This window comes from Ambystoma mexicanum, chromosome 2q (genome assembly GCF_040938575.1).
Source record: "Ambystoma mexicanum isolate Mex_15411 chromosome 2q, UKY_AmexF1_1, whole genome shotgun sequence".
Classification (NCBI taxonomy): Eukaryota; Metazoa; Chordata; class Amphibia; order Caudata; family Ambystomatidae; genus Ambystoma; species Ambystoma mexicanum.
This window is the reverse complement of record NC_090924.1, coordinates 546,585,874-546,613,475: the sequence shown is the minus strand read 5'-3', so window position 1 is coordinate 546,613,475 and position 27,602 is coordinate 546,585,874. Positions and strand designations below refer to the sequence as shown.

General features: G+C 43.8%; 1 protein-coding gene across 3 annotated transcripts in view; it reads left to right on the top strand.

The window, feature by feature from the left end:
- CRHR2 (corticotropin releasing hormone receptor 2) overlaps positions 1-27,602 on the top strand; it is a 2,206,543-nt gene that overhangs the window by 1,942,489 nt on the left and 236,452 nt on the right. The gene's annotated exons all lie outside the window — the stretch shown is intronic.

Here is a 27,602-nt window from a genome sequence, read left to right as displayed (position 1 = left end):
TGGATCTAAACCTTTGTTGGCAAACATGCTGTGCTCCCTATTGGGTCTATGACAAGCAGTGGAGACAATAAGCCTCCTTATGATAAAATTATCAGAGATACTAAAAGAGTACTTAGAGCAGAGCTTCGATAAGTAAAGAAACAAGCTCTTCCTCTGAATATATACCATACTAATATAAGATCCATTAAAAATAGATATAGAGCTATTGTCAAAGAAAAAAGAAAGGCAGATAAGATCCATTCCTGGCAAAGACTAGTTAAGACAATCTGCACAGGAAAGACCCGCATCATATGGTCTTCCCTGGGTGAAGTGCGGGGAGCAGTGAAAGGCCCATTAGTTAACCCTATTGAGGCTGGAAAATGGATAACATTTTTGGAAAATCGGAATGCCCAGGCAGACAAGGAGGAAGTTAGATCACTGGGTAGTCCCCATTAATCCCACCTATTAATACATCCTATGAAACGGTGATACATAAGATCTTGGAATTGAAATCATCCCGAGCCCCTGGCCCGAATAGATTGGCAAATATTGTTTTGAAATCTCACCCTGAATTCTGGGCTACTTTATTAGTCATCTTATTTAACAAGATCTTAAAAGAAGGGAGAATACCACGATCATGGCAAACGGCGGTGCTAATACCAGTCTTTAAAAAGGGGAACCGCTCAGACCTTAGTAATTACAGGCTGCTTTCAATGCTAGACTCCACTGGGAAGATATTTGCCTCACTTATATTAAAAGAACTACCGATTTGGGTTCAACAAGAAAATGTCCTATGCAAATTCCAAAGTGGGTTCAGACAAGGATATTCTACAGCCCATAACATCATGCTAATGGACCTTCTACGGTCCCGAGCAAGATCAGGGGGGCAACCACCGCTATATGCCTTATAGATAGATTTCTCTGCGGCATTCAATTCTATCCCTAGAGGCCGTCTGTGGCAGAAATTAAAACTAATGGGCTGTCCTGAAGGCCTGTTATACTATCTGAGACTGCTCCACCAGGATTCTTCAGTAAAACTAAAACTAGATCAGGAAGGACATACCACAAGAAGTGTCTATCAAAACAAGGGGGTGAAACAAGGTTATGTTACGGCACCTTTAATATACAACCTTTAAGTCCACGATATTCCCGCAGCCGTACGTGCCGCAATAAATTGTCCCCCTAAAATAGGCGAATCCCTTTGCTCTGTGTTGGCACATCTCAGGGTAGGCATAGAAAACATTGCGTATACTCCACAATACCAATACTTGGGCATTGAATTTGAGACTACTGGTGATTATAGAATATGCAAACAGACACGTGCTGTTAGAGCAGCACAACTGCCCTGTTTCACAGATTCACCATTAATCAAGGAGGCTTTACCACGTGGGGTACACGACAATACAATATGCAAGTTTTGTCCCCAATGATAAGATATGGTTTGGAAGGTCTCCTTGACATATACCTGAAATGGTTACAGGTGATAGAAGGGAAATTCTGGCGTTCAATCTTGGGCCTACCACCTGGCATTCCTGTGGCGATAATAAGGCTGGAGCTTGGGCTGATCTCATTAAAAGCGATAGTACTAAAAAAGCGTGCCATACTATATCTGAAAATGATCAGTAACACAAGAAATGGGCTATTAATAGCAGCCCATCAGGAGATGTCAAAGACAAATTCTGTGTGTACAGCCAAGAAACAGATGACCAAATTATTTGCTGACATTGGGTGGCAAATAAGAAGGGGTAGTAATCCAGATGATGCACAGAGGGCACTGGGAAACCGTATTAAGCTCTGAGACTGGCTGGAGAACTACGATCATCTTAGTAAGCTAAAAAGCTACCATTTTATCCAGCATAGATTATATCACTTTAAAACACCCCAGAGCTATCTGAACCTGTGCTCAGCAGTAAGACTCCAACGCTTTATAATACTATTAAGATTAGAACAATTACCCTCATTAATGGTCACTGGTAGAAGGGACAAGATTCCAATGGAATTACAGTTATGCCGCTTATGCAAAGAGCATGATCAACTGGAGACAGCTAGACATCTGTTAACAGAATGTAATAAAATGACAAGCAATATTAACCTCCTACTGGGTCAATATGTACATAACTATGAATATATTAAAGAGGAACTATTTTGGCTCCATTGTATCAACTCTAATAGTATGAGCCTATTGATGGCATTGTACAACATCTGGCTGAAGGTGGAAGTCAGCCTTAGCATAACAATATAAGGAGTTAAAAAGATATCAAGATGAACCAAATCTGCTGGAACCGAAAGGGAATTTTACATGTGACTTGGGAATATTTCCTCATAAAATGAATGAGATAACAATGCAAATTATTAACTGCCCTTCATGTTAAGAACTAGATGTTAACCTGGAACTGGAATGCATATCCATAGACTATGTGTAATAGCTGAGAGTAGCAAAATGCTAAAATGTAAGCTGATAGCATCATTGTTTGCCTTTTGAGGAAATACGAAACTTAAGTTTGAATATAAATTTTGGTTTAATTGTGTTTCATGTTTTTAGATAATTAATAATTTTTCTACTATAAATGTTTGTGTAAAGTTTCAATGTAATTAAATCACAATAAATATTATTAAAATAAGCTTAATTGAATCTTCTCTACATCTTTCTTCTGTTTCACTGCACACCAAAATGTCATCCACATATTGAACTATTGCACTTTCGAGCTGAACATTGCCTAGGTGCATCTGGAGGACTCTATTCAAGATTGAAGGGGGCTCACAGTACTCCTGGAGACAAACAAGTATGTTTCAGGGACAAACAAGTATGTTTCAGGCAGATATTTCTACCCAAAAGGGAAGTCAAATCATGTGAGTCTTCATGGAGTCTTCAAGGAGGGGAATTGAAAAGAACACATTTTTTAAATCTATGGGCCTCATTACGACCCTGGGGCTAAGGGTTTAACGGCGCCGTAAAAGGTGTCGGCGCCGTTAAACCCTTAACGCCTGATTACGAGGTCCCTTTGCCGGACCCGACCTTAACGGCTGCTTTTTCCAGCCATTAAAGTAGGGACCCGCAAAGGGACTTTGGTGCTAATAACAGTACCGCAATTTGCAGTACCGTTATTAGCGCCTTCCCCATTCCCATTGAGCACCATGGGGCAAAAATGGGAATGGGGAAGGGCCATGGCGGCATGGGGAATTACTGCCCCGTCAACCTCGGAATGGGGTGGTAATCCCCCATTCCACCATGGCGGACACCGGCATGGACCATGGTGCTAATAGCACCATGGTCCTCCGCCTGGGTCGTAATGAGGCCCTATGACTGTAAAATATTTGGCCTTAGATGGGATGTTGCACAATATTGTCACAGGATTTGGAACTAAACGACACACAGCTTCAACTATATTGTTTAGCGGGTGAAGGTCCTGTATAAATTCTCCATTACACCCCCTGTCGATTTTCTCACTGGGTAATGTGAGAAACCTGAAGATGCCTCCATAGCGAGTTCCCGGGGATCTGTCATCTAGGTGGCCAGAACACAGCCATCACTATTGGATTCAGTTCCTTGGGGTGAACCAGTGAGGGAGGATCACCTGGATGGGGGTCCTTGGGGAGTGGGTCATCGATGGGTGAGGCACAGTATCCCCTTCTTTCAATGCCTGTTCCCCATCCTACCATGCAGGATATACCAAAACACTGCCCCCGCCTTTTCCGACACAAACACTTTCACATAACATGGAAGACAACGGACTAACACCAGAGATGTTTATCTGACATGTCCCAATACAAGGGTCAGGCAAAGTCAGGCAATTGACCAGAATCACACACACCTGACAGCCCTTTTCATTCCACACAGGGATAAAAGGTGGAGCACAAGAGCACAAGACAAGAAAGACAGACTGCATGAGAGTTAACTCAGCACGGCAGTTCGAGAAGGGGCGAAAGCCGGGGAATACCGAGAGGGTGACAAAGAGAGAAGTAACCCTGCCCTTTCCGATCAAGGCCTGTGAAACCTCTGCAGATGGAAACATAAGACCGTGAACAATAGCCAGCATGTGTTGCAGCAGATGTCTACAATATGCAAGACCCTCCTCCGCTGATAACCAAGCCAGGGAAGGACGCTGGTGTCGGTGGTACCAACCTTGACTCCAAGGATAAAGAAAGGCAAGAGGTTCATCACAGCCGGTGAGTCGAGGGGAGAATCGATAAGAAATTGAACTGTGTGGAATGAAAAACTAGCCAACGGCTAATTTGAACTTTGAAAGGCTTAAAGGTGCGACTGAGGAACAAGGGGGTAAACCAGCAACATAGGAAGCCGGCACCACGCGGGTGGTCAGGCAGGAAACTCTGGATGATTACCCGATGCTAGAAACTACCAGAATCAGACAGGAAAAGGCAAAAAATGGTTCAAAGTGGTTATACAGGGGTCTTGTCAAATCCTCGGTACCCATGAACGTCTTTGTCCTACAGATAATAGCAAAGCTAAGGGAAATGCATCCTGTTTGGTGAAATGAGCATGTGAACAGTATGTTGCAAAGGTTGGCGAGAGTGAACCCGGCAGAAAGAAGCCGACAATCAGGAATGAAGCCTGAAGTGCTGTTTGAAGAGACATTAAGACTTGTGAAAGTAACAGTTATTGGAAGACATGGGGAAGTGAATTGTCCCTCTTGTCAAGTGGATCCGAGCCTGGTCGAGGAAGATCCAGGGGTGAAAAGCTAGCCCCCAAAGTTCATTGAGAAAGGAACTGTTCAATTGATTGGTTGAATACGATATGTGAGGGGTCGGCGCCCATAAGAAGGGGCCGGAGTGAAGGCATCACCAGACGTGAACTGTGGAAAAGAACTTTGTGTTTGTTAGTTTGTCGGGGAATACATCAGGCCCTGGAGGGCAAGGGACTCTTTATTGAAAAGAGACTTTACCATCGAAGAACCTGATAGCTGGAATGGAACTGTCGGCTTGTGCTTGAGAAAGCTTGCGCGCGTGCTGTGCTTCAACGTCCCCCCCTTGTCACGAGCTGAAAATGTGGGGAAGGGTGACCCCTGGCAATCATATCCTAACTTATTATTTGAGAACACTTCTTTCTTTATTGAAACCATATTCCACACTCTTTCTGGAAGGACTTGGCAATAGGTTTTTCTTAGTATAGGCCCTTTTATTTTGACACAATGCCACTTGGACTGCCTTATTTTTCATTTGATGGTCGACACTTGCTCCCATCTTAGATTTAGGTTAGGAATTTTTCCCCCCTGCTTTCATTGTTCAATAAACACCCTTGAACTGTGATCACTTGTATCTGTCTTTATTGTTGCCACCAAGAGTTCCTTACAGTACACAGCTGTGTTACATGGAGAATCGGATGGTAGCAACATTCCTTGCTTCATTATAGTGGAAATGGTCTCGAATATACCTTCATCAGCCACTCTGGACATGGGGTATTGCTTTGCATGTGGCAAAAGTGTTCCTGGTTTGAGCTTCATTTGAACTGATCCTACTCCTTTTAATAGACCCACATCAAATGGACTTGTGATCCATAAAATCTTTGGCAATGTATCTAAATCTTCCTTGAAAAATAATGGTTTCTTTTTTACCAATGCCATTCTCTGCAGTATTTCTGTAGTCTATAAATTTATCCAATAATCGAGACTTATGAAAAATACTAATTCATCATGTGAGTACTCATCCATAAACAACTACTTGTCTGTCACATCTGTCAGCCTATATCCTTCACTGAGAGCTATCACTGTTCTCCATCCTCTTTCCTAATCATCTGTCACATGAAGAACCACCCGTTCTCTGACCACTGCTGATTCTAACTCCAATGGGATAATCTGCCCTTCGTCATCATCCATAGGGATTTCTGGTCTGAACAAAAAATCATGAGGTATTCTTAACAGTCACTCCATACAAGAACACTTGTCGGTCCAAAGTGACCCCTCTAAATGCTTTCTGACTCGTAAAGACTAATATAAACTCTCTCACATTCATATAATGTATCCCTGGAGTAGAACCCACTATTTCTTTGTCAGTAAAAGATATTGTCATGTCATGTTTCATCATTAAGTGACTCCCTAATATGTTAACTGGTGTTTGCCTAGAATATAATAATAGCATAGACATGTTGTGTTACCCTATAGAGATTGGTAATTTGTCTGTGAAAGGAACTAAGCTCATCTCCCCAGAGAATTCCTACACATTCATTACAATCCCGGACATTGTATATTTCCCCTCCCCGACACAGGAACGAGTTGCTCCAGTGCCCACAAGAAATTAAAATGTCTTGCCTTCTATCGTCACCTTGACCCTTGGTTCCTTTTGGGGTCTGGTGTCACTGATAGTATTAAACACATTAAGTCACTCTTTGGGCTGTCCTATTGTTGATATTCATGTGTCCCTGTACATGGGAAAGAATGTCCTTCTACCACAGTCACACTCCCTGATTTGGGTGCAGGTGCTTGCTGGACTCCTGTAGTCATTTTCAATTGTGGCACCATAGCTTTTTGTGTCTGTGCTTGCTGAGTTTGTACCTGTTGTGCCTGCTGCATTTGCTGTGGTTGCAGCGCATATGTCTGAACCTGCGTGCCATCTTGAGCATAATATTCCTGTCGTTCTGTATTATATTGCAGAACATAGCCCATCCCCATCTCTTGGAGCTTGCCAATTTTGCTGCATGCCTCCTCTGCTTCTACATGTTCTGGCTATGTGTCCTATTCTTCTGCAATTCCAGCATTGTTGTTATTGTCTGCCATTAAATCCTCCTCTTCTCTGATGGTTTTGAAATCCACATTGTCCTCCTCCTCTAGGCCCATTTCCTCTTCCCCTTGCCCATAAATTGCACCTACTCCGATCCTTGGTATACACTGCATTGTTTTGCTGCACTAATTGCATTTCATGTGTCACCCCACCTTCATTGCTTATCAATACCACTGCCTCTATGGCTATTTTCAATAACATTTTCTGGACTAACTTCAATTCTACCTGCTCACAGCTTTCTTCTTATTCTTCTCCTGCGTCAATCGGCACTGATGATCGTCAAATGTGTTTCTGGCCATGGCTTCACGTCCATTCCCACCTGGTTCTTCATTTGCTGTTGCACTGGCTCGAGCAGTCCCTGACACAAAATGTGGTAAAATAATCCTACTGTTTTATCCCACGGTTCACACGTCTAAAGGCGCCATCTCTCTTGAATATCTTGAATATAAGCAACAGCGTCTTCATCCTCCCCCATTTTCCAAGCCATAATCGCACCCAAATCTGATGTACTCTGAGTGCCCGCCATACATCTGCTCTGAAATTATTAAATGGCGCTCCATTGTGTGTCATGATTTGTGCAGTCACACCTGCATATCCTGCTCGCTTCCAAATGTCGTCAGCTCTCTCCCCTTTAATGGCTGCTAAGAAGCCTTTTATGTCACCTATAGCTACCATCATTCCTGATGTCATTCTCTCGAATTCATATATCAATTTTCCTGCACCGGAAGTTAAACTTGGTCATTTACATCTTAAATTGTGTTTATCCATTTGTGGCCACGGAATATATTGTGTCTGTACTCCCCCATTCTCCAATAATGGGAATTGTGAAAATCCTGGTGCATAATAATACCTGTCTACACTTTTTGTCTTCCAGGCGGGGCTAGTCTCGCCTGCTTGTCTCCACCCAGCTAGTGCCCTTAATCTGCTTACATAAGGCGGAGACACATCCCCTGCACAGCGCACTCGTTCTTGTGGTTGATCAGTATATAATGTTGATTCTGGTGTTCTTTCTTTGGTGTCCTTTAAATATGACAATTTTACCCCTTTTCCTACTATCGATTCTTTCAAAAATCTGTATTCACCCTCGCTTTGCGCTTTTTTGTTTTCTTCCCTTTCTTCGTCTGATATTATACCCCAGCTTGCATGACTGTTATCCTTTTCAGCATCATCAAGATCTAGTCTACTTAGAGAGAGCGATCTATGCTTGTCTATTATGAGGTCATCTGACCTACCTCCAGTTTCCCTCAAACAAGATCCTTCTACGTTCTCACAGATTTTCTGCCCTTCTTTATCCCTCATTTGCCTAGATAAATCCCCAAATATTTTCCCTTTATCTTCTGTATCTCACTCATCAGCCCATGTTGGTATTCTTGGTATTCCTAGGAGCTCCCTGCAGGGCTGTTGTGACCCTCTCTCTTCCTCAAGTTGTTCTTGTGCTTCGGTCGGCACTATGCTTCTATGAAACAGTTACTGTATCTCGTGTTCTTTTAGTCCCCTACTTCTGTTAATTTCTTCTTCCCTTCTCCCTCTTAATTTGTCTTCCTCTCGATTTCTTTGCAACCTATGTTCTTTAATTCTTTGCACTTCTATGTCTGTTGGTCTCTTCTCTTCTAGTCTCTCCTTTTCTTTCCTTGCCTTGTACATTCTTTGTTCTTCCCTTTGCTTGCATTGTCTTTCTTTCTCTTCTGTATATGCTCTCTTGTCTTCCTTTTCTTTCTTTTCCCACTCTTCTCTCTCTCTCATCTCTTTCTTGTACCCCATCAATGTCCTTATTATCCAGCTTGAGTAATATCCATTCTCCAATCCATTAGTTCTGTGCTTTTGTTGTTCCCTGAGCTTTGTCCTTTATTTCTTTCTGCGTCCATGCTTCTCCCTCTATCACCATCTGTCTATCTTGTCTGTCTTTTCCATGCCTGGCTCCAGCAGGCAGGCAGGGTGGGCAGGCCCCCCAAGTCCAACCCTGGCCCCTCTAGAAAGGAGGCCTTGTCAGTAGTGGGGGTTTTCCTTTTTTTCTTTCTTTTTTTTAAAAAGTTTAAATGTATTTTAACTATACACAATTACAGAAAATGAAACTAAAATGTAACCAGCACTGGGACATAAGGGTGTTGGTGTACACTACGAGGGTAAAACACAGATAGTGGGGATTTTGCAATTAGCATTCTAGGGAGCTGCACTAAAGGCAGCCCGGTCAGGGTTTGTTTGGACAATGATGTATGCCCCAAAGCCAAGAAAGCAGAAATGACCAGGGATGTGGAGGGCCATTCACACCTCTAAGTTAGGTAGCACACTTTCTCAAGCAGTCATGCTACAACTGTCTAGCAAGGTCCTGCGTTGCTTTCTTAACTGCACATTTATTCTTACTTACATTTCAAACCTCTCATTTATAAGGTAGCCATTGTTTTAAACCTATCAAGTTGATTTCTGTAATTTAATGTAGGTTTTTATGTGTGGGAATACAACTGTTGCTCCAATCATGATTAATAAGATGGTTAACTGTAGAAAACAATCAATGGCAGGTGATGATGCTTGGACACAGATTTCTACACCAGGTGCACAGCTGAGGACCCAGACAAATTGCATGCACTTGAACACAAGATACTGCAAGCATTTTTAGGCCTTGTGGTCTTGTAGTCCAAGCGTTTCGGCAGGGCTGCTCATATTAGGGAGGACAAAGCAGATTTTAGAGTAATGGTATGTAAGCCTGACCAAAGCAATGCCAGTGGTTAAGAGTTATTCAGAGATTTACATTCATCAGACTGAGGGCCCTTACAAATTCCATTCAAATTATATATTCTGCTGCTTGAACTACTTGATTATAAGTGAAACAATAAGGTTGGTAGTAAGAAAAATGTAATTCTGGAGGGGAGATTGTCGTACAATCAAAGTGATTTGATGTAAGGCTTTGAATTAGACTATTAGGTGTAAGCCAGAACAATTGCATTGGACCACATTGGACTACAGATAGGATGGATTACAGAAGTTAGGAGGGATACACATTCAATGGCCACGTTTGGTTGTTTACCCATCCATTGACATGTTAATCTCCATGGTATTCCAACCAACTACCTGCCCCCTCCCTACTGAAACATACCCTCTTGGGTACTCTTTGAGCTAGCTTTGTCACAAAGTAACGTTGTGCTGTATAGGGCCTGCTTGTGTTATATCTAAGCATTATTGTAAGTGTTTAATGACTTAGTAAATGAACTCCTGCTGTAATAAAACATCTCTTAACATGGTGTGTTTTCAGCCAATAGATTTAAAAGCAACATGGGGTCCTCACCTCTGTTCCTTGCACTGGACACCTAAAATAAGCAATCACAAAGCCAACCATTTTGACATGTGTATAAGTATTACACAGGTATTTGCCAGACAATATGCCTAGGTATTCACACCATTTTCTAGATATCTCCACCTTATTACCAGGTTGTACCGTTATGGCAGCGCCTGGCAAATGCCTTTCCCATGTGTATTCAAATGCCCTAATTGTTGGCTTTGCCAATGTTTATTGGTTAAGGTTTATCTCCCTAAGTGAAGTATATATGCCCTGATGTGGGAGTCTTGTTTGAAAAGCCTAGGGACTCAAACAGCATGTCACTGAGTTGATCCAACAAGAAGCTACTTGAACATATCAAGGCTAGGATGGCAAGTATCGACCAACTTCAGATCATCTTCTCATGCATACTTACCTTTGGGGTTCTGACCTAAATAGTATGTATCTTTGTCTGGAAGCCTAGCCTGCCTGGCTAGAACTTTTGATAAAATGGGCAGATGAGTACTGCCTTAATAACGTCATACTATTGAAGTAACTATTAACAATCATTTGTAATGCGAGTCTTGTTTGAAAAGTATGATATAACTTCTGGGTGTTCAGGCAGTGGCATAATGGAAGTGATTTAATGTGGGATCCCACCAATGACAGAGGGGAGAGACAGGGAGTTGTGGGACTGGAGTATTGTCCCCACTCCCCCCCCCAATAAACATGTAGCTCTAAGAACATCGATCATGAAACCTTGAAAATAGCACAAGAAAAAAGCATTTCTTATTATGTTTCTGGCAAAGTATAAACTGTGCACAAAACAAAGGGTATTGAAATATTTCCTGCACAGTGCAATCAGAAGTGGATTTAATGGTCGGATAAGGGACAAATGCCCATGGAGCATCCTGCTCTTCCTTTCTCCCCTTAAAGTCAGCCACGGCTGCACAGGTCCTCCCAGTGAGAGCCTATCTTTTTAACATCCCGGATGCAGAATATTTAAAATAGGAAGTGATAAGTGATAGGAAAAGGTACTTTCTTGTTTAAATTATATACGCTTTCAATAAGCTATTTAAGTGTGATTATTGGCTGATTAGAAATTATGGGGGTACAGAACAAGCTCTGTGAAACAATGACTTTGTTATGCATTTCATTTTTCACTTTGTGTCTGTATAATAATTTTTGTAATTTCTCATTCATTAGCATTCTGAAGCTTGTAGGCTTCCAATCAGGATGGGGAAAATAAAGCTACAATGAAATCCTTTTACCACCACCTTTTCCACTCCACAGGATTTGGAAAAGTACCACCTATGAATGTAGCTTTATCGATAAAACCAAGCAGATCTCAAATCTTTAATTGTCGGAGAGATTTATACTTTTCCAGACACGTACTCTAAAAGTGAAGTGAAAAGTGGTTTTTGCCTATGTTTTGCTATGTACTTTTCCAGTACTTTGTGGAAAAATTCAAATTCCCTGTAGGTGTCCTTTGCAAAGAAGTGCAAATAGGAGTGGTCCCCTCATTGCATTTTAGGATTCAAAATGAAATTACCCCAATACTCTTTTTCATCAACCCAATTCTACAATGATGACCACGTTGTTGTGTTGTTTTATCATGTGGCTTGTGCATTTTCAAAGTAATCTGTATAAAAATGAGTATTATAATTTTTTTATGGTTTATTACAAACCTTTACAAAAGAAGTTAGAAAAGTAAGAAAAAGAAACCAAATAAATGGAAAAAGCAAAGAAAAGCGAAAAATCGAATAAAGAAACGTACAATAATAAACAACATTTCATGTTCATGGCTTACAATCATTGATATAAAGTATGCAATTTATAACAATAAAACTCTCGGGATAATAAAAACAAGAACAATAGAGCATAGACGCTCCATTAAAAATAATATCCAGACCGTGCCTTTGGTGAAATATTCCATAGAGAAAAAACACAGGCTTGACAAATTCAGATGGACAGTTATTTCTAAAATGTTGTGTAATAACAAACATTGTAGACAACATTGGCTAGGCTGAAGCAACAGTTCATATTTAGAATGCAAAGTCATCTTCATGGCCTTAATGAAAATATTGAATGGCACAATATCATGTAATATTGTGGGATATATTTACCCACTCAGCTGTACTTCCTTCCATAACCAAGCTGCACTTCAGCAGAAGCAGCAAAATGGCTGCTCTAGCTCCACTGAGCACCACTGCTCCACATTAAAACTGTGTTTTCAGCTACAAAAAGATAGCTGCATCATTTTTCCAAGCACATATTGGGCAGGATGGAACAAGGGGGCATACTGAGAAAGGCTGCCAGTGTGTTCTTACATGAACAAAAGAAATGGAGTGAAAAAAGCAGTGCTGCTTTGCTACAGCCCAAAGCTCCCATTTAAAAATGATGCCCCTCTGATGCTCTTTTCCTCTGTTCCTCATCACAAAACTTTTATTAATGAGACCTTGCCATGCTTATCTACCTTCACATTGTGCTCCAGCAGACAAGAGCAGTATACCTGAATAACAGCCTGTTGTTCAGGTCTGAAGAAATCAAAAGAATCTTTCCTTCAGCTACACAGGAAACGCTTTACTTTTGGGGCTACAAAATATCAAAGATAAATGAGTCAAAAAGGCCCTTGCTCTCTGGGCCTATGTCAATTTCAGTGCATATGTGTTTAAACAAATTGCTGCATACAAGAAACTAACTTTGGCTACAAAATAATGTGGGTATTCAGAGGGAATAGAAAAACCGAAATTTGCAAGGGCAATGTCAGCAGTCACCACGTTATTTTATGTTATGTAATGTTATGTGTGCTTATATAGCGCCAGCAGCCCGCAGGCATCAGGGTGCTGGTAACATACAACAATACTGGACATACATGGGACACACCTTAATCATCCAGATGGTGTACATGTTTAAATGTACTTTTGCAAATAAGGAAAATACTTGTTTAAAAGTGCATGTTGGATAAGGCCCTGCCCTTATCTAGCAATGTGAAGGGGTTTTATACTCTGAAACATATATGGGAGATCTGATTCCACAGGCTTTATTCTGATTTATAACAAAAATAAATAAAATAAGGAATTAAATTGCATTTGCAGTGGGGGAAATCAGACCAAAACAGGTTTCTGCTTCTGGGTTGCCAGCAACAGAAGGCCCCTCATAGTAGATGCTAGAACACACAAGTGATAATTGCTACCTTGGCAGACTTTCGAGTTGAAGGTAGCTGAAGAGAAAAAAATGGTCCCATTGAAGGACAAAGGATGCAAATTTGTTCCAAAAGACTATTTTATTAAGAAACTTTGAAGACGGTTATTTTTGCAACAGAAATTGCAACAGAAATTCGCAGGAATGTAAAAAGTTTACAGTTGTAATGTAATTTTGTGGGTTTTAAATGAAGACATTGTAGCCTTCACTGCCATATAGGGAACAAAAATGGCAGAGAATGGGGTATTCCACGGAAAGTGTACATGATGCCAATGTAAAATTCAACACTGACATGCCTAATGATGAGCCATACACACATGTAAAGTTATAGAATTTTAGGCCGAATATTTCACTCTAGAAATGACTAACAATTATTAGAAGGGCAAAACAATGTCTTACAAACTGTATAGTTGGACTGGCATGCTCTGCAGAAAATATGTAACCTATTCATGCAATTTGTTAAGATGTCCCAACTGTACAAATCTGCCATTTATGGCAAAACTGAATTGTAGCTAAAGTAACTGTGAGCGGTTCTGAAAAATACTAAAACTCACATCGTAAATCTGACATCATGTCCTTGAAACCCAACCAACTGGGAGGAAGGCGGTAACTATCTGCCCTGGCCAATCCAGTTGTTAGATGCGTGATTAGCTAAGCCTGCCCTGCCATGTAATTCTATGATGTCACCATGTTCTATAAAAAGGGTGGCTGACACAACTCTAGACAGACTCTTTCCTGAATTTCCTGCACCTGCATTCCTGATCATCTACATCCATCTTGCCAGATTCCAGATCCCACTGCAAAACCAAAGCATAGCTGATTCCAGATCCCACTGCAAAGCATAGCTGATTCCAGATCCCACTGCAAAGCCAAAGCATAGTTGATTCCAGACTCCACTGCAAGGCCAAGGCATTGCTGACCATCCCAGCAAGGCCTAAATCCAGAGATCCCACTAAAAAATCCCAATAAGCAAAGGGAAAGCTGTGGTGTTCTTTTGGGAAGCATCCTGAAACCAGACTGGCTTTTTGCTCACTAACTGCATGCCCAGTGCAACCCTGCCATCCAGCTGTCCTGATTATCAGGTGACCAGACAGGCCCAGCTGTTGTTCTGCTAGGAGAGACCGCAGCTACCTGGTGACCCAAGCCCTGGACTCCAGAACCCGGTTGACTGTTCCTAATTCAAGATCTAAGAGGAGACTGTGAGTATCCCCCGTCCCATTACACATAGTCTACCTCATATTGACTTTTGACATTGTGCCACTCTCTAAGCAACCCTATCCATACCCTGAGAACTTGTATAGACTGTTCCAATTTTCTGTGCACACTTTTCTTGTTTCCTAGTGTTAGCGCAAATCTTTTATTCACCTTATCTTGTAACTCATGAGTAATATTTGGAGTAATTTAAATTAATTCCCACATAGATCAGAACCCTCCAAGAAAAGGTTGACATTGCAAATCAATCTTTGAACGTACCGTGCCTTTCTTTAACAATATAGTCTAAATAATTTAGTAAAATTTGCCTTTCATTTTTAAAACCGATTTTCACTTTTGAACTGCTCTATTTTCCTAAGAATGAACCTCATTCTACCTTCCAAATCTCTCTCAATTCACCAGCTATAGCCCTCCTTTCACTTTTTGACATTTAAAACTGCAAACCAGAAAAAATGCAACTTTTCCATGTGTGAATTTGGCTGCACTGTGTTTTCAATTTCAATCTGTTTTGTGAACTGTATGCTTTTGTGATACCTTGCCTGATGGTTGATAGTGATAGTGGGGTAACATCCCTAATACTGTGATAAAACATATGTATATCATTATTTAACACACATATAATTAATTATTTTTCAAAATCTGAGTGTCATTTTAGACCTTTGCAAAGGGTTTAAAATCCGGATTTTGATTCTGTTTGCTGTCTCTTATCCCTGACTACCTGCTGCTTCTTTCTATTCACTCAGAATTTGATTATGTGTGGGTTAGGGAACATTGCAGGGGGGGAAACTTAACTTGGGTGCTATCCACCCTAATTCAAAAAGTTCTCCTATTCACTTGTGCTTTGGATATGTTCTACTAGAAGGTTAACCAAGTGCTTTGCTTCCATTTCCATTGTCATTATCACCCCATTGGTGATTGCTGCCCAATATTAAAATGTGTTATTTTTGTGAATTCTAAAAATAAATAAATATTGTATTTTCACCAATCGGCCTGGTTCATGGTCCATCGTGACCCGGAGTATTTGTAAAAGGGGGTGTGAGACGAGTCGGGTACCGGCTCAATTTGAATTTGTTGAAATGAAAGAAAATGCATTCCTATTGAGCACCACATCCCAGGCTAAGACCAAGTGTCCTGGTCCAGTGTGTGACGCCCGATTGGAATCCTTAACAATATCTCTGCTGGCCATTGCATATAGATTTGCTCTTCCTACACTATAGGTATGGTATTTTTTCCACATTTTGACACAGGCTATGCACATCACATTTTACATTGTCACTTCATTTACAAACTATGTATACCAGGTTTGAAACATCTTTGTGTCTCCAAAAACAATTTCCATTTGGAATACATAAATAATGTGAAAATATTATACTATTCCACTCCGACGTTGTACACCTCAAAATGGTGGATATAGCCTTCATACATTCATAGGGAATAAGACCTTTTTCTATTTCCCAGCCTGAACTTACAGCAACATGCTCTTAGAATGTCTGCTGGCTGCCCTTTCAGATGCATCTTTCTAGACGTGGGCTGCTTGATCGAGCAATGCACTTCGTACTGTGAGAAACCTGAAGGTGTCTCACCGGCTAGTCCACAGGGATCTATAATCCAGGTGGCCAGGACACAGCCATCGCTATAGGATCCAGTTCCTGGGGGTGGACTAGTGCGAGAGGATCACCTGTAGGGGGGGTCTTCAGTGAGTGGAAGTGGGACACCAAAGGGTGAGACGCGGTATCCCCTTCCTTATAACATATTTTCCCCATCCTACCAGGTAGGATACCTAGAAACAGAACCCCCTTACCCCCTTCTCTGACACAAACACTTTCTCACGGGCAGTTCATCGTGAGCACACAAGACTAACACTAGAGCCATATACCTGACATGTCCCAACACAAGGGTCAGGCATAATCAGGCAATTACTGATAATTAAATACACCTGACTTCCATCACACTTCCCCACATGGATACAAGGCGGAGCGCAAAAGTACACTCTGAGCAAGGCAAAATGCACAAGGAAGCAGCAATTCCAAGATGGCAGTTTAAACCAAGGAAAAAAGCGGCGAGACCAGAGAGGACGACAAGGAGGGAATTACCCTTACCCTTCTCAAGAAAGGACAGCGACTCTCAAGAAGCCTCAAGGAAACGAAACATAAGACCAGAAATTGCAGCTGATGAACGGTGTAGTGTGTCTCAAAGGTACACCGGGCCCTCCCGCATTGATAGCCAAGGTAGGGAGAAATGATTGCCACAGTGGTACTCTCCTTGACTCTGACAACAAAGTAACACCAGCAAATTTAGCACAGCTGGTGAGTTGGACAAACTGATAACAGACCGGACTGTGTTATGCTCAATGTTGCAAGCAGCAACATTGTATGAAAAACAAAACTTCTATACGGTTGAACTTGAGGAAACTGAAATAGGTACCAGATACAGAGTAGTGCGGTGCCACGTGGGTGCTCACTCGAAGGTCTTGGTTTGGTACCCCCTGAGCGTGTAAGAATTATTGATTTGTGAAATCCAAGTGGTCCTGCAGTGGGTTGAGTTGAATCCCGTGCACAAACAAAAGTCTTTGATTGTCTGTAAACTGAAATTGGTCTGAGCCTGGCTGAGGGGGACTAATTGCATAGAGAAGGGGTCTGAGCCCGGAAGAGGGGGTCCTGGGTGAACAGTAACTCACCCAAAAATATGATGCTGTGGCAAATGTGAACCTGACTGAGGGATGCCTGTGAATTAAAGTTGGTCTGAACTCGACTGGGGGAGGCTAATTGTGAAAGAAGAATCTGAGCCCGGCTAAGGGGGATCCAGGGTGAAGAGTGAATCGGCCAGCTTGAATATTTGCAAAAGTACTTTTTCTTGTTGTTTCTGGTACATCAGACCCTCTGAAGCAAGAGACTTTGAACGAAAGAGACTTGGGCACAGAAGGCCCTGATGTTGGTAAAAGAAACTGTGACCTTGTGCCGAAGAAGCCCAAAAGTGTGCTGTGCTCAAGTGACCCACCTTGTCCGATGCTAAAAATGTGGGCAAGGGAGGCCAATGGCCTAAAAATCCTGACTTATCATTTTGTGAACACTTCTTTCTTTTTGTGAACATCATACCACACTATTTGTAGTTTAGCAGTAAGGGTTGGCAATAGATTTATTTTTTAGCACAGGCCCTTTTTATTTGACTAGACTCCACTAGGACTGAATTATTATTATTTTCCGGTCTTAGCTTTCTCCCATTTTAGATTTAGGTTTAGATAGCCGTTTTTCACACCCCTTACAAAGTCAAAAAAACAACCTTGAACTGTGATTACTTGTGTCTGTCTTACTTTGATACCATGCCTCCCTTACAGTTCCTTCACATCCCCTTGTCGGATGCCGTTTGGGGCTGTTGCAGGCTATAATTAAGTAAGTAGACAGTCAGGTTTGCTGATATTTGAAATCTCACCCCACGTCTTGCTATAAATAGATTATAACTACTTTTGCAAAAAGCCCATATACAAGGGCCACCGTGCTGTGTTCTTTTTTTACCTTTTACAGATATGGATGTATACTATACCTTTTTCCTCTCTGGCAAGAGTTTGTATTAATAAAAAGACCATGATGGGCCCCATAGATCAAATATTTGAGGTCGTGAGCAATCAAAAAATAACGAGATTGGAAGCAATCTAATGAATGATGCACATGTGTTTCCATGGGCAAGATTAGAATAGGGGTTTCAATGTGATGTTTATTAATGCTTGATAGGTCAATCAAAGGATCAAGCTGATCCACGTAGTGTCGTGTTTAAATGAAATTGTTTTTTGACACCAAAGAAGCACTACAATGTAACCTTCACTTCTGTAAAGGCCATAAAATGGTTATATGGCTTATCATATTCTATATAAACATTTTTGTAATATACTGTGCTGTTAATGTGTATTCAACTCAATGGCCCTCATTACGACCCTTGCGGAAAGTAACTGACATGACCGCCATAGCGTAAATAGCGTTTCCGCCACTGCACGATGGAGGAAAGTGCGGCTAATTCTGACCCATCGGGCACGAGCATTACGCCATGGCGGAAGTGCAAAGTCCGCGATGGCGGAAATGACCCCAAAACGCCCCTTACCGCCGTCGTACGTCGCCCTAGGTGCAATTCCGCCACCCATCTTAGCGGTCACCGTAATGAGCGGTCAGCGCAAAATACGGTCACCGTAAATATACGGAAACGGAAGTTAAAACATGGGGCCGGAACGGGAAACAGCACGCCGTACACCTATAAAATCAGAATCCCAACACAACCATAAAAAATCCGAGCCTGAGACACATCCCAACCCGTTAGCCACCCCATTTAAAAAAATAAATATGGGAAAAGTTGCTAAAAAAGCGTGCGACCGCAAGCGGCAGGTCCACTTCTCCCACGAGGAACTCACCGTGCTCACAGAGACCCTCCAGGAGAATGCTGCCGTCGTCTTCTCTACGCAAATGACCAGGACGGCACTTGCGAACAAGAAGGCCATATGGGCGCTGGTGGCACAGCGGGTAAGTGCGGTGGGGACCGCACCCCGCAACCCACAGCAATGCCGAAAGCGATGGGACGACCTACGGATATGCGTCCGGAGCATACTCTCTGCCAACCGGAACATTGCCACAGCTACCGGGGGAGGATCGGAATCACCCATCAAGTTGACCCCCTGGGAAGAAATCTGTGCCTCCACCATTGGAATGGAGAGCATAGAGGGAGTCGGAGGGATGGAGAAAGGAGTGCAGACATCAGAAGAATCAGGTAGGTGGCCCAAATAAAACTATGCCAAATCCACAATTACCAACCATGTGAAGTACCATGTGTCCCCATAGTGCAATAGAAACACATGTCCAGGAGAACGACCACATACATTGCCATGACAGCGCCCCTTAAAAGTCAGATTAAATAAATAAATATTTAAAAATCCCAAAAACACACTCTACATGTGCAGCATGCACACCCTAACTGCAGACTGCAAAATAACTGCATCCCCAATGCACACAAAAATGAGACCACCTCCAAGGCCCTGACCCAAATCACCCCCAGGTACCACCCCAATGCATGTGATACAATTGCCATTACAATTACCACAGACCCATGAATAACGCTCGCCCTCCTTTACTCCACCACAGGGTCCGATTCCAACGACGAGCTTCAGGACACCCCTACCAGCACACCTGCAAAGAGGGCCAAGACCAACGGCCAAAGACCCTCCACCTCAGCTGCACGGATCAAGACACGGCAGCTGCACAAATCGAGTGGCAGCACACTGGAGGGGACTCCAACAGGCACCCCAGCAGCCAGCATGTCCACAACAGCAGCACCACAGGTCCCCCCAATGGATGCCACAGAAGGCACTGCTTCTGGTGGCAGCAGCACCCTAGGTGACACTGCATTCATGCCAGCATGCTCCGACACAGAAAACGGTGCTGCCGAAGCAGGACACATCCATGACCTGTCTCAATCCCCCTGTTTGTATCATCCCATACACCATGAGGAAACCACGCAGGGGCACCCACAAGACGACGACTGGCCAACCCCCACAAGGCCTGTTGCAAGGCAACATGAGGCGTCCAGCCCCTCTGTGACACCACCGCAAATGGGCATGGCCCAGCAGAGGCAACAGTCCCTCGAGCAGATGATAGTGCAACAGCAGCAACTGGCCACGCTCCTCAAGGAGCATGCTGATGAATGTGGGGGTTCTAAGGCAGCCATTGAAACATCTACTGAGACACTTAGGGCAGAAATGGAGAGAAGTACCGAGAGCCTGAGGGGACAAATGGAGAGAAGTACCGAGAGCCTGAGGGGACAAATGAAGAGAAGCACCGAGAGCCTGAGGGGACAAATGGAGAGAAGCACCGAGAGCCTGAGGGGGAACTGCATGTGACGTCCAAAGACGTATGTGGTGAACTTGCCGCTGTGCGCCGTGTGCTCACTGAGCTCTCACAAACCCTTAGGGACATGCATGGACGTGAGCAGGCAGAGACATCATCCGTTGCAAGTTCCGTCCAGGGCAGCCCCCAATGTAGATCTGGGAGAAACCGGCGCTCCACAAGCAGGGGTTCCCCTGATACCCGGAGAGGGGGCTTGCAATAGCGTCTGCCCACTGACAATGAGCGTCATTGGACACTGGTGTTCGGGGGGGTAGGAGGGTGGAGGGGGTGTGTTGTGCTTCTTTGGGTGGCGGGTCGATTGGGTGTGTAATGTCATTTCACATCTGCAATACAATTCTTCATATTCATCCAATGAGATGTGTGGACATTGATCTCTGTGTACGAGGCCTATCTTGGCGTACAGTCCACATTGTGCATGTTCCAGACACACACAGTGCCACAAGTCCCGTGTCCATGTAACAGCCACCAGGCGTGAGTGCTAGAAGCATGCATCTATGAGATTCTGACGTAATTCACGGGCCTCCTGTGCCTCGCGGACCCCTTGAGGTGCTGCCACATCCCCACCCTCATCATGACCATCTTCAGGTGCTAGCAGTTCTGCGTCGGGGGGCATGGCCACATTCCTACGTACGCACATGTTGTGTAGCATGACACATGCCATGACCATCTTTGCCACCTTCTCATGGCGGTACAGGAGTGCCCCGCCAGACCTGCTGAGGCAGCGGAAACGAGCCTTCAGTAGGCCGAATGCCTGTTCTATGACCACACGGGTACGTGAGTGGGCATGGTTGTAGTCCTCCTCATGCTGGTCCTGTGGGTTCCGGATTGGTGTAAGGAGCCATCTCTTCAGTGGATACCCGCAATCACCTGTATGTGGACAAGAAAGGATGTTTGTGGAATGTCATTGCTACGTACGCACCCCCCCCTTCCTGCCAGGTCATTCACGCATCACCTACCCCACATACTCATGCATTAAATGAGACTCACCGAGTAGCCAGGATCGGCGCCCTGCGTGTCGCTCCATGTAGCGTGGTATTCTAGAGTTCCGCAAGACCATAGAATCATGTGTTGATCCTGGAAATCGGGCAGAACAATGTGTAAAGATCCTGTTGGAGTCACACACCATTTGTACATTGATAGAATGATATTGTTTCCGGTTGCGGTACTGGGCCTCCATGGCATGTGGGACAACCAATTCCACATGGGTGCAGTCGATGGCACCAATGCAACCCGGTATGCCGCCAAGTGCATGGAATCCCACTTTTGTGTTTGTAAGCTCCTGCTCCGAGCGTGGTAAAGTGATGTAGTCGTCTGAGTGCTTCAGGAGGGCATCAAGCACTTGGAATAGTGTCCGTGAGAATAGTGGCTGTGAAATGCCATGCAACTGTCCGACTGTGTGCTGGTAGGTGCCTGGGGCCAGGAAGTGGAGTACAGACACCACCTTCAGTAGGGGTGGGATGGCGGTTGGGCTATCTATCATGCTGACAAGGTCAGCGTGTGTCATGTCGACAATGGCGGTTATGGTGTCCCGGTCCAAACGGTAGAGGGTGTGGATCTGCTCAGCTGTGAAGTTGAACGGATTAGCTCGGAGGCGTGGGATTGCGGGCTGCCTGCGTGGTGGTAGTGGCTGTGCTGGTGGGGCTTGCTGGCCGTGCCTTGCCCTCCTCCTCCTCCTCCTCCTCCTGCGTCTCCTCTGTGCGGCCGGTTGTTGTAGTAGTTGGCGTTCGTCTTCTTCTTGAAGTTGGAGTACTTGCAGTGCAATCAGGTCCCCCAGGCCCAACATCGCTAGTCCTGCCGGTAGCATTCTGGAGTGGGTGTGGTTGGGGGAGGGGGTTGGGTGTGCAAATTATGTGTTTTCAGGCTGTATAGCCTTCACCTGTGGTGATTCATTCCACCTGTGTCAGCTGCAATGCCTTTCGTGCGAGCACGTCCCGCACACAACGCTGCAATTCGACGCATGGCATCTTGCATTTACATTCATGTTTTTAATCCCGATGGCAGTGAAATATTGGTTTATATGTTAATTCTGCTATGGTCCCATTGTTTCACATACTATATTTGCTTTCGCGAGCAGACTTGTGAAGGGTCAGTGGAATGTAGTACTCGATCAACGGTGGACCCTCATGCAGCACTGTACCGACGTTCACCGACGGCGGGGAGTCCCATCAGTGATTGAGGCCAGTTACCATTTTCACACACAGCCGCACTGCATAGATGTATTTGTGAATACAAGCGTTCACAGATGCCTTTTCGACGTGATGTTGCAAATTAGGAATTCGAAGGACAGCGCTTTCGGTTTTCAACTAGCGGCGTGGAGACGCCCACAGGTCTGACTGGAAATGTAACGTTCTATTGTTGAATGTCCTTGGGACAGGGCCCATGATGGGAATGCAATGATTGATATGATTTGAATGGGATGCGCTATAGCGTAGTGGACGATAAGGCAGGACGTTCCCAAATACATGTGACTTCACTACACAAGGAATCCGGGCAGGAGCACAGTGGATTTTGAAGGCTGCATTACGCACAGACTCTATGGAAATTTCGAATGTTATGTGAGTGAATATTCAGGCGTTTTCATGACGGGATGAGGGAATGATGAATGGATGCATGGAAAGATGAATTAATTTGGAGTCTCCCATGTACATGGCTATTTGGAATCTATCCCCTTCCCCTGCGCTATGTGATGCAAGGCTGCCATAGTGGGACCATCGTCTGTCTGCCCTTGTTGAACCCTCCCTGTCTCGACGCGCCTTCAATCACTTGTGTCTATGCACGTTGATGTTCCCATCTGATGGATCCTGTTCTGACAGGCGCATGCACACAGACACTCGTTTGAAATGGTGTATTCACCTCGATTTGTGTCGTAATAATTCGCAAGTGATTTTTGGGTGCAATTGATCCTTATGAGTGGGCTAGCATGCATATGGTTGTGGGTTTGGTGTGTTGAATGAAGTGAGTAATACATATGAAGTTCGGATGCCCATACTATCATTTTTTTCATTTGGGTGACAGGTATCTCCTCCCCTTCTGCCGCTGCCATCTGTACGCCACTCCTGCAGATGGCTTCTACAGTCGACACCTGCAGCTTCGAGTTAATCAGTGGAGCACCATTACGATCTTATGGGACGATCGCCAATGGCCCACATGCCCTTACGCAGTACTAGTGGCTAGGTGCAGCATACCTAGCTTCCAGCTGGACTAGTGCCTACTTCATGGGACGGCCCTGCGGTCCTAGGCGCTTCCATGTTGCCTTTTTGGACGTTGATGTAGCCCCTGTGTGCCATGAAGGTACAGGGCGTCACACATGGGGAAGCTGGTCATTTATTGCGGATGCAGCCCACAGTAATGCTGATCATTTGTGAGTTTATGTTCAAATGGCTGTATGGGCTTGGTGATTTTGATGTGCATTAAATTTATATTCAGATATTAACCGTGTAGCGTTATTCTTTGCTAGTATTGTGGCATATTCCGATTTGTGGCGCGATGTATTGTGAGGTGTTCTGCATTGGGTTCCGGCTTCTGGGTACAGTTGTGTGGTACGTGCTTATGCTGATGGTTGGTTTGACTACTGGCATGTGTACAGGGCTGGTGCAGTCTCCCTCAGGTTACTGCTTTGAATGTTGATTTACACTGGTGGCAAGCGATGGGGGACTGTTGTTGTTTTGTGTCATGGAATTTTCAGTTCATTTTGGTGTACTTGCACCTTCAGATGCCTGTGCTGCATCAGTACGGCAATGGTGTGTTGCCAATTGTGGATGGCCACTCACAGGGCACTTGGGGCCCCTGCATGCATTTGTTCGTTGGCATGCATGGGTGACTTGTACAGTTCACTGGTTGCATGGTGTGACTGCATTGCGCCTACGAGGAGTTGTGCAATGTGGCCAGGGAGTGGAGTGCAGGCACTCAGTAGGGCCATTACGGTTGGTTCGCGATGCCGTAGTTCTCGCCATGGCGGAATGGTACTTTCCGCCATGCTTGATGGCGTTAAGTGAATGTCCGCTGGGGTCAGCATTCGCGTACCGTTGCGCCATGGCGGATATTGCGGTTTTGCACGGCGCGCGTGCGCGTACTTGGTGCAGTTAGCGTTGGCGTTCACTACGGTGTCGCTAATCGCATCGTACTTTACGGTGACGGGTCATGATCGCAACGGGCGGTATTCGATGGCGGTATTACATTTCCGCCATCGTTTTTCGTATTCCGCCAGGGTCGTAATGAGGGCCATTGTCATTATTGTGCTCTTAACACATCTTGATACATTTATTCTCTGATTCTCTGATTGGGAGTACTCTAATGTCCTCCTATGTCCACTGATTGCATATTAAGTGGTCATCTCCCCTTACTCTTAAGGTTTAGATATGCCTCTGTATCTGACAGGGAAGTCAGCTCTTCCTGTTTCTCTTGACGGGAATGGAAAGTGGAAATGGTGTATCTTGCACCCCTGTGTCTTGGTTATGCCTAGGTGCACCAGGCATGCTAGTATTTTTCTGGGAATATCTGGGACATGAAGAGATAGCCTCTAGATCAGCAGTGAGTCGCCCCTCTTCCCTAAAACGTAGTTGTGTCTGAACTTTAGCTAACAATTTTTCCCTTCAATGTCTTATCTTAATTTAGCATTATTAACCATTTAAATTATCATTTGAATGTTGCATTGTACCTGTTATTCCATATAATCAATCAGATCGGCCTAAATAGACTTGAATGCTCTAACTTTGAAAGCCAGTACTTCTTGTGTGCATTGTAACTCCTTCTGAAAAGAATATATTTCTTGCTGATGAGCGTGTATTTCATTCACTGTCCATTGATTTAGAAACAATGTAATTCTTTCTTCAATTGTTTACAATTTGCAACACTCCACTATCAAGATGCTTCATTGCTTGTTCTGACATCTCTCTCAATGTTACATTGTATTTTATTTGTCTCACTTGTCCTTGTGAAGACAAATTACTTTGATCACCTTGTGGATGCCTTTGTGTCAACTGTAAGATGATTTGGGCTTTTTTTTTTAAAAAAAGCATTGTCTTTTTCTTGGGCCAGCCCTGTTCTTTGCTAATCCATATCCTCTATGATGGGTTGTGCAGCTGTTTCCTAGGTGTGTTGAGTTGCATCCTTATAGCCACAATATCATCTAGTAGGTTTAATATATTCTTTAGTTAATCATGTGTCTGTAAACACAGATAATGAATATTTTTAATATTCAAATGTCTCTTTAATTGCATCGTTTGGCCGCACACTATACATGTATCTTGTATCTTGGATTGCCCAAAAGAGACAATGGGCCTCATTATGAGTATGGCGGTAGCCATGCCGCTATGGCTACCCCCATACTGAGTACCAGGTCCGTGTTCCTGGAATGAGGCATTACTGGGCCATTCCGACATTGGAGGGCCCAGTAATTCCCTTTCCCGGGACCCAGACCCAGTACATACCCATTCCCATTTGAGCCCTGATAGGGCTCAATGGGAATGGGGAGGATGCTAACAACGGGCCCGTTGAGGACAGGCCCGTTGTTAGCATCCTGGTCTGCATGCGGGTCCCGCTAAGGATGCCTGGTTTTACCAGACGTCCTTAGCAGGACCCGCGAGCAGACCTCGTAATGAGGCGGTAGAGGGTTAACGGCGCCGGCAGCTTTACCAGCGCCATTAACCCTCTACCGCCTGGGTCGTAATGAGGCCCGATGTTTTTTTGTAGTGACACTTTGCTGTTCAGAGTATTCTTTAATTGTTTTATTTCCTATTCTCACTGATCACAAACTTGTTGAATGAATGTTCATTTTGCTGATGTCTTTTGAGTAGTTTGTGTGATTGCATGCACATTTCATTTTTTCAGCTATTCTGTCCTCCACCAACTTGAGGTGTAATAAAAGATGAGCTGAAAGGTACAAAATAACATGTCTTCTGGGTTAGTGTCAATCATACACAGCTTCTGCAAAGATTGATCTAGTGGACTCTCTTCTTCTCAAAGGTTTGCTCCTACGTTCTCCACTCTTCCGCTCAATGTGTCTTCCCATGATCTGATCCTGCATGACCACTGCATTTAACAAAAATATTTAGACATGTTCCTGGCTCCCTTCTAAATCAATGTCCAACTTCTGTGACATCTCTCTACTGGATATTTTATCACACACCACAATTCATTTGTTTTGATTATTCAGCTTATAGCTCCTACTTATCCAGTCTTAATTTCAATCCTTGAAAAGTCTTCAATATTCAGTGTATGCAACATTTTAGGACCTTTTGTAAGCTTTCTCAGTCTTAGGAGTTAGTCCGCAATGACAACCAATACATCACTATACTATTCGACTATTCGTCAAGGTGGATTATAGGGTTATCTGTCTGTATACTATACGAAACCAGTAAACCTGTGACATTTTTCTCTGGGTTTACCAGGAGAGAGGAATTCTTTAAGACAGCAGGGTTAATGGTATTCATTTCCAATCAGAAAAGCTAACCACCATCCTCCATGAAATGGGTTGGCAGAGCGATATGCCATGTTACAGTTTTTAACTAAGCCATACAATGAGCTCTGGACAAAGGTGTTGGTGAATGCAAGCGTTGGCTCCCCCCACCATTCCACACATGGCCATATGGATTTCACCATGTGACTTTCTGGAAAAACACATTGATTGTCGATTGTGTTGGGGACGGTGGGAGTGCGATAGGTTCTAAATAAAATAGTTGCACAGGGTTGTGAAAATTAAGAAATATTGATCTGTGCTAAAGAGCCAGATGCAAAAGCCAAAGGCAAGGATGCGGTTAGAAAAACGAAGGAGGCATCATGAAACCCTTGAAAATAGTGATGGGATATTCCCGTTTTCTGAGTCAATTCTGATCACTAAAAGGGAAGTGTGCAAGGGGAGAATTGTAAAAGGTAGATCCGTTAGAAACGACCTAAAACAGGTAAAGATGCACTAGCAATAGTTGAGCAATCAGTGACCAACTTGAACTAAATAGTTACGGTACAGTGTCCAATCCAGGAACATTCCAACAAAGCTAAAGGAGCAATGGACTGCTTGTTACGTAGGCTAATGGAAGATGTCGCCTGCTACCTCACGCACGTCAGGAGAAGCCTATGTAGAGATGCATAAGAGAAAGGAAGAAGCATAGCAATTTCGCAGATTTGTAACATTTTTATTTGCATTAAGGAAAATTTGTTGAGACTATGTGATGTGCATGGTTGTGTGAATTCCAGAGTGCGCATGTGTCTCTGTATTGAGGGTGCATGTGTTCACATGATGGAATGTGAGGGTCTGGAGCAAACGATGCAGCGAGTGTCAGGAGTCACTAGTGGCGTACCAAGGTGCACACCGTAGTTCCTTTAATACAGTATCTTAGCTTCATTGA